This window comes from Acromyrmex echinatior, chromosome 12, assembly GCF_024713525.1.
Source record: "Acromyrmex echinatior isolate Ae372 chromosome 12, ASM2471352v2, whole genome shotgun sequence".
NCBI lineage: Eukaryota > Metazoa > Arthropoda > Insecta > Hymenoptera > Formicidae > Acromyrmex > Acromyrmex echinatior.
This window is the reverse complement of record NC_141863.1, coordinates 9201646-9210962: the sequence shown is the minus strand read 5'-3', so window position 1 is coordinate 9210962 and position 9317 is coordinate 9201646. Positions and strand designations below refer to the sequence as shown.

Below are 9317 nucleotides of genomic sequence, written 5' to 3'. Positions count from 1 at the left end.
TAACAGTCTTTTTTTTACTGAACACATATACTTACACATTTATTTACTGTAAATAAATACTTAATTGGCAGTATTGAATTAAATATTTATTAAAATTAATTATATTTTTTTCTCACTGTACGTATCTGACAGATCCATATCAGATTATTCGAGATCTGATAAAATTCGTGCGTAATAGTTTGACAACGTCAATGACAATATCGTCGCGTCGAATTGAATGACTCAGAATTGACTCAGAGTCGGTCAAATGATCCCCCTCCCCCCCTCTCTTTTTCTGATTCTTTCGTGAGCGCGATAAGTGATACAATTCACAAGATTGGTCGCGAAAAGATCGTTTACGTGCTCGCAATTCGCGTATCTACGTTGTCATTCGATGAAAAAATGGAACGGAACGGAACGAAACGGAAGGAAAGGGAAGGGAAGGCGGGCGCGTCAATGACGTTGGTGTCGTTGAATGATGTTAGTACGAAATAGATGTGTCAGCTAATAGTCAGCTGCACGTCTCTGCTTCCTCTTTACTGGGGAATTACTGCGTCACCCTGCGATAGTATCTAATAGTACATATCTGCATTTATACAAAAACATTATCTAAAGTAACTTAAGTTACTTTACTCAGCTGTATCACCGCGACTTGGATAAAAATCGCAAAGATACATATCATTGGCGTAACATTTTTATTATAGACGCTTGAACGCTTGAACAGTTCTGCAGAATAAATTATGAAAATTATCTTTTTAATCTTTGCGTGCGCGCAATCAATTTCATTCATTTCCAATGTTATCAACGTTACCGTCCACACAAAGATCGGTCTCTTTTATATTATACATAATGAAATTTCTGGAAAGATTTCTCAATTAGAAATATTCTATTGCGCTATTAATTTCCTTGTGGCCGGATGTGTTCCTAGAGTTTTCCGAAATAATAGTTTCTGAGATTCATCATCTTTTTTCCCCTTCGAATGATATCCGTGTGAACATAGCAGATTGCTACGCAAACGATCGAAAAGAAAGAAATTTATAACTGACATAAGTATGTCTCATAACTCATAATTCACATTTATTGTAGAAACGTCTAATAGCTGATCGCGCGCGCACAAATTCAACTTCTTATATGTATATGTGTTTCGCAACTATTCGCTCGAGAAAATAAAGTAGAGATTTGAAATCATAATTATCTAAATCGTCAGATGTTGTTAAGAATGTTGAATCAGCGATCAGTCAAGTTAATTACTTACACGCATACATAATCTATTCGTTATCGACCCTGAGTATATACATAGTAACTTGATAATCGGCACCGTCGGTTACCACACGAGTAGAAATCTAGTAAATTAATGCATCTTTGAAAAACTAATAATCGTATCACCTGTCGACGACGTCTGCTTCGCATACCAAACGTTAGACAACACAACCAGCGTGTCCCGAATCCGCGCCAATTGTCTCGAAACGCGTACAAGTTTCGTGTCATTGACGCCCGAGTAAACCTGTTAAACCATGCAACGACTTTATAAAACTTATTCGAAGCCTTATAGATTCCTTTCGTTTGATATTTACTGTCTAAACGGTTGGTATTTATGTATCGTAAATCACGATATAGTATCGCAATCGCGGCAAATCGCGTACTAAACGGACGTTCCGCTACGAACTACGAATTTGTTTTGATATCCACAGATTCCGTGAACGAACGAGTGAAGCAACGAGCGTGTTGTTCGAATTTCGAATAGAAATAGGAGAAAACAAGATTTTTATTTTAAGTGCAGTGAGAGCGCGTTGTGATTTTTTTCTATCTATTGATGTGTCCGATGAATACACCTAATATTCGAATAAATGAATAAAAAATGAATGACAATATTCATTCGAATACATTTCTTTTCTATTCGTTAAGAAACAAATAAATATTTTTTCATTTCATTTGAATGAATATTTTTTAAATATAATTACGAATATTTTCATTTCGTATTCACTTTTACTCTGTATTGTCTGCATATAGCTTGCAAGCCTACAAGAGAAAACAGAAATCTATAAAAACATGGCTAACAGCGCATGATTACATCGCTTAGATCGCGACTTATACGACATGGGCATCCTTGTTTAACTTATAGATTTAAAAAAGACATTTTTATTAAGAATAAATAATATATCTCAAAATTTAATGTCCACAGACCTTAATGAACGTCGCGCCAAAGATATCCTATAAAATATTTATAACATTAGTCATATAACTGGAATTATATCGAAATATGTGTGGCATTCTATCAAATAGATAGATTTATAAATAAAAAATGTATATCTTTCTAAAATATTTTTCAAAATTTTCAAGTTTCCTTTATAAAATCTGAATATTATAATGACAAAAATAAATAAAATTCAATATAATACAGATTTAAGGGGACTACTTTGGAGTCAGCGCGATAAAAGGTGTGCAATCTACACTTATATAATCATTAATAATGTGTATTAATAGATGTTAGTTTGAATGTTTCGGCTATCGGTTTTAGCCATCTTCAGCAAATACATAATTAATATATTAACAAAGAATATTTTCTATCCAGTCGGAAAATGAGAAAAGCACAAATATCGTACAAAAAAGTTGTTTTCTTGGTTAACAAGTGATTGCGTTCTCAATCCCATATAACATTGCAGTTAAGTATATTACAATATTGAATAAATGAAAAAGATTCGTATAAAACATGTTGTGATGAAATTTAAAAATCATCCTATAAAATTCTTTTCTTTTTTTACTTAAAATCATCAAAGTACCGATTATAATTAAGAGGTAACGATTGCTTATTGGAGCTCTCTTTTTCAATTTATATTTTGTTCGAATGAATATGAATACTCGTTAAATATTCATAGTTTTTTGTGAATAAATATTTTTTGAAAATTCAAAATTTTGAATGAATATATGATTACACTTGTTTTATGTGAAAAAATACAATTTAAATAAATACAATTTGGAGTTCAATTACAAATTTTTGTATTCGGGCATATTACTATCTATGTGACATCTCGTTTCCTTAAATAGATATAAACAGATGAGTAAGCGAGACTATCGAGACATTGCGGAAACAGTCTTATCATAAGAACATCCTGAAATTTTTCTGGCTGTATAGATAGATAATACAGTCAGTATTATCAGTCATTGCAGCGTTGCGTTAATTATTATAATACATGTAAAACATGTAGAGATTATTTTTGCGTCTTCAAATTCTATAATTGATAAACATTATTCCAAAAAAATTAAATCGGATCGAAATAATTACAAGCAGACAGATTCCTGAATAATAAAATTATAATAAACGACTCTTTTCCCTTTTAAATTTGATTTCCTATTTACATATTTATCTCTCTCAGACATATTCATTGCAATTGTAAGTACCAGTGCCTATCGCACATAGATCTATGGAATATATCGGTAAAACATCAGACTCACTTGACATCTTTGCAACTACGAGTGGTAAACAAGACTTTCGACGAGTGCATGTGTCATTTTGTTCTATGTAGGTATATACATGTAAAAATTCTTGACGAATGATATCATTTCCGTTTCATAGATAAAATGTCATCACATTATGCATCTTTCTATTTGTCATAATAATAAACATTACGAATGCCAACTAATATACTTAAAAATAAAACAAAGTATTATTAATATACTTAGCTCAAGTAATTAACATACTCACTTGTATTTCAAGCAGCAATTCCGTTTTCTTTCGCCTTATATCTAGCAGGATCTTCTCTTGCTCGGGAGTCAATTCTACAATAAGATAATCATCGAATTACAAATATGGATCCTAATGTCAAAACGCGCGCGCGCGTGTGTGTGTGCGTGTGTGTGTGTGCGTTTTCTTGCCAAATTTGTGCGGATACAATAAACTTTCTCTCTTCAACGCATTCTCGAATAATAATCGTTCAAGGAAGGGATGATTAGTTGATTACAGATTGGAATGTCTCGTGTCCCCGTTGGGAAGGAGACACCTCGTTAGCAGTAATTTACGGAAAGGTCTAAAAATAGGGCTTTCGAATTAAGACTGCATATAGATCGCAGAACAACAACGTAGATATTTCGATATACGATCCGTTGTGTTGGCGAATAGTTTCGACTTTTCAACTCGCCAGAGTTGAATTAATAGTTAATCGATTCTTAATCAAATTAAACTATTATTTTTTTTTTATTTTATGCATGTAAGTTATATACTATTATATTGTATTAGGTGTTGGAATTAATTCGTAGCGTTTTTAATGAAAGAATGTTATTTATTTCACATGAGCATTAAAAAATACATTAATGAAAGTACTTCCCATCACTTGTAAAACGCTACGAATTAATTCCAACACCTAATACTTCCTCAGAAAAGAAAATTTCGTACAACAATAAATGCTGAAATAATAGTATTTCTTTCAATAAATTAGGGTACATATAATATTATATATATAAAATAATAAAAAGTATTTGGATATAAAAAAATCAACTCAAAAGCGGTGAATGTATTAGGTGTTGGAATTAATTCGTAGCGTTTTTAATGAAAGAATGTTATTTATTTCACATGAGCATCAAAAAATACATTAATGAAAGTACTTCCCATCACTTGTAAAACGCTACGAATTAATTCCAACACCTAATATATTATATATTTTATAGATATTTAAATGTAATTTAGAGTAATTTTTCAATTTTAAGTAAATTTACGAAAAGGGGATTTATAAAATCAAATATGCATTAAAAAATATGCCTTTGAATAAAATTGTATTACAGATTTAAATATTACACAATATTTTATATATATATATATATATACATATATATACAGGGTGTATAAAAAATCCCAGATCCCTGAAATATTTTGAAAAATAAGCATTTTTGAGAAAAATGTTTCAGACAAAAAGTTGTAGGGTTTAAAAAATCTATGATCACATTTGACATTTGATCGGGTGACGTTGCCAAGGTCAGATGGATGATTAGAAGATCTTTTTAAACCTTACAACTTTTTTCTGAAACATTTTTCTTGAAAATATGTTTTCAAGATATTTAAATTTAAGAAGTCCGGGACTTTTTGTACACCCTGTATGTATTAAAATTTCAGTATAATATATTAACATTATATCAGTCCAGTTAGTTTAATATACCTATATTCATTAAATATAATATTTATAAATGCGTTCCTTTTATGTGTTAAAAAATTATTAATTAAAAAATTTATTTTTCTTATACAAAATCCCAATAAAACCCCAAAAAATCTCCTGGGTTTTTTTGAAGTAGGTAAAATAATGCCAACCCTGCACAACACAGAGATTATATACATACATGTATAATCGATACGCGTCGCGATGCCGCGCTGCGTTCCTCTCGAAAAGCTAATTTGTTTAGCTAATTTGGATAGCACATACGCTAATATGTGACAATTGAACCGCCAAAATAGCAAAAGAGAACGATTAAAACTCTCGAGGCACGACGACTGTAACTGCGGCTGTAACGGTCCTATCTCCGATCCGTGATAAGACTTGCAATCAATGTGCACGTACAATGCTCAATGAATACTTACTAAACGTTTTTTTTTGTTTCCTAAAAAAACACGATCGATTAAGTACTTTTAGATACTTCTCAAATGTTAATTAGAGATGTACACGTAAGTAACTTTGATCCTAAATTAATAATCTATATATTCTCAGTGATATTTAATAGAATATGTATGTTATTGTTAATAAAAATAACACGAGTATATTTCTCCGAAGGCTTGCTTCTCGGAAATAATTTGCTTGAATTGTTGAAACTTGTTCTCTCCCGAGAGCTCGACGTTACAGATACAAGATCTTGGAATAGATGGAGCGATAGAAAGAAAAAAAAAAGAAAAAGAAAATAATCGAGCGTGTCTCGACATCGATTCTCACTACATCTTGGGAGTGACGAGTGTGACGAGTGTGATGAGATCTTGGGGCGAGGACGCAAGGAAATTGAAGGAAACTCATTGTCAACGTCCTTCCGTTTTGTTTACTATGCGTGACTATGCGTATATTCAGTATATATAGATATTGCGTACACGATGGAGAAGAGCGTGAAGCGCGTGCGCTCTTATCGTGGAGAAAGACTCGATATATGTTGGCTTTCGCTCCACAGACAACAGACTCCAGACATGGTACACGTTCTGAGAATTTATCGATAAATATCTTACCCGTCGTTCCAAATTGATCGACCTGATGAGCACCAGAATTCACTCCTACACTCCCTAGACCGCCCAAATCTTGCCACATCTCCGAAAAATAACACTTTTCGGACTCACGCGCGCGCACAAAATCACCCACCTTCATTCAAGCGGCTCCATTTTCACTGATTTTCATCGAGAACGACGAGAACTCGCCCAGACTCCAGACTCACCGAGACTGACGCTGTTTAGCACCACCTAGTTTCGCTGAGTGAACTAAAAACTAATATTCGCCCGTAGCACTATTGCCAGATTGCTACTATTGCAATGCAACATCCACCTAGCGACATCTCTTCCGCGAGACTCGATGGGATGGGATTCTCAAGTCACCTGTATTACCAATAAAGTTAGCATTTTGGGCTGCGTACAATAATCATCATGAAAGTATTATGGAAAGCATGGAGTATAGAGAATAGGAGGCCGAACTAGGCTGTGAAAAGTGTGATTAAGGGCCACTTTCACCAAACTCCAATTAACTCAACGGGCTTAGTAAGGCATTCCGCACAATAAAAGGAACAGGGAACAGAGAACAGAGAATAAGGGTGAAATCACACGATGCGGAAAAGGGCTGCGGAATAGAGAATGCGTCATTGTCATTGAAATAATCACTCAGCGCTATTTCGCATTTGATGTTATGGAATAGCGAGTGCGTCATTGTCTTGTAATAAACTGTTGTATTTTGAGAGGTTAAAATAATTTGATGCTGATTGATATGATGGAATTGCGTAATGTCGAGACGAATGAAAAATGACAAAATCTGAGTGCATAAATATAGATACCAAGATCAAATAAACAATGATGCATTACGTGCGATTTCAGTGTGCCCTTTTCCGCACTTTTCTATCACGCCAGTTTTGTGTGCTATGTTCACACGATACGGAAAAATGATAGTAAATGCGTTAAAGCAGTTCAAAAAATTGTTCATGAAATTGTAAATATTAATTAGAAAACATTAAATGCTGCAATAGTGATAATTGTTTTTACAATTTGATAAATGATATTTTATTTTAATAAGCAAATTATTAACATGAATTTTGAAATTATATTCATGTTGGATATACATTTTTGACGCATCATGTGAGCATAGCACACAAAACTTACGTAATGGAAAAGTACGGAATAGCGCTGATTGGTTGCTTTAATGACGCATTCTGTATTCCGGACCGTGTGATTTTACCTTAAGAATTTCAACCTATCAGAAACTGTGTATTGTCACGCTTGGCCGCTTTTTTCTCTAGCGCGCGAGTTCCGTATCTCACCTATAGTCTCAGGTTAATCCGAAACCGTGAATTGCCGAACCACCCTGAGACAGTATTCCACAATACATGATTTTTTTATAAATTGAAATTCTTATTCTCTGTTCTCTATTCCCTGTTCCTTTTATTGTGCGGAGCCTCTAATTTTGCAAAATTCCAACTGAAACTGAAATCGGAGAAAAAATGTAAACTGAAGAGTTAAATTATATATTTTACTAATTATAATTAACTGTAATTTATACATATATTGAACACAAAAATAGATTATTATATTAACAAACAGATATCAGAGAGAAACCTTGCTACATAAGTTAGTATTACAAATCTATATTTATAACTTCTCTCTTTGCATTTTTTTCTCCAGCATCAGTTTCAGTTGGAATCCTACAAAGTTACTAAGCCTATTAAGTTAATCGGAGTTTGGTGAAAGTAGTCCTAAAATCAGGGTATCAATCATGAAACTTTATCCTAGGATGGAAAGTGAAAAGTGAAAATTTTAATCATTGAAGTTAATGGAGAAATTTTTCACTTTTCATTTTTCATTCTAGGATACAGTTTCATGATTGATACCCAGGAGATCAATTTCTGTATCTTCAAACAAGGTAAAAATGACAAAAGCGATCAAATTGCTCGATTCTATTGTAGAAAAGGCCTTAGGGCTGTCGCACACAAAATTCCATAACAATATCCGTAAGGTGTAAACTTAAGCTGATGAATCAATCAGAATACTGCTTTAGATTACGTAATTTAATGGAAATGGAAATAACAATAAACTTATCTATAACATCGCAATAAGGTGAATTTCAATCGGTTGAAACTCGCCTTATGGATAACGGTTATTTCTATTTCCATTAGAATACGTAGATCTAAAGCAGTATCCTGATTGGCTCATCAGCTTAAGTTTACATCTTACGTATACCGTTATGAAATTTTGTGTGCGTCAGCCCTTATGCATGGTTTACAATTAAGTAGGCATAGAAATCGACCAATCATAGCTGATTATTTTTTTCACATTCAATTATGATTGATCGATTTCCACGCCTACTCCTTAATACGCTACTGTTACTGCCCATTGTAGACCATGCATTACGGAGCGTTTATATTGGCCGTAACCATATGCCGTATGCCATAATCTATAAGAATTGACTAATCACAGTCAAGTATTCTCCTTTCATTCGGTAGTAAGAAGGAAATACTCGAAGGTGATTGGTCAATTTTTACAGATTACGGCATACAGTTACGGCCAATATAAACGTTCCCTTAAGTGGAATGCAGCTATAATGTGCTCCATTTGCAAACTTCTCTCTTTAAAGGCATGTGTTCATGACACTGAACTATATATACACTGGAATGGGTATCTCCGTTGTGAATATAGAAAATCGTGACACTAATTGATCAGCGCCATTTTAATTTGATCAATGTAAGAGCGAATCGGAAGATTTCAGCTGCTTATATTAGTGCTCTTACATTTAGTGTTCTTTAGTAAGACGCATATGTCAACAAAATCAATCATGTGTGATGTATCAATATGAAGTGCTGTGTGTGGGCAGAAAAATAAAAAGGGCATTTCATTTCATAGGTAAGAATTTTTGTATTAAATGTATCAAATCCTGCACGATGTAGGATATGAAAAGTGTTGTTAATGTTATTTTATTGAATGTATTATATTAATAAAATTGAAGTGACATTATTTTTGTTTACATATCATTCATATTCATGTATATTTCCATACATCGATAGTACATCGATCGATACATCGATAGCAGCGCGGGCGCTTCTGATTCGTTCAAATATCGTTCCAACTAAAATGGCGGCTGATCAATTGTGGCCACGAATTTTCCTCAATGCCCATTCCAGTGTAT

At 33.2% G+C, this 9317-nt stretch overlaps 1 long non-coding RNA gene across 1 annotated transcript; it reads right to left on the bottom strand.

Moving 5' to 3' along the window:
* Positions 1 to 2724: 2724 nt before the first annotated feature.
* LOC147907817 (uncharacterized) lies at positions 2725 to 6485 on the bottom strand. The gene is made up of 2 exons (XR_015546849.1): positions 6170 to 6485; positions 2725 to 3756 (listed from the first exon to the last, which is right to left on the bottom strand). It is a non-coding gene; the product is annotated as an uncharacterized LOC147907817 (long non-coding RNA).
* Between the last annotated feature and the right edge of the window lie 2832 nt (positions 6486 to 9317).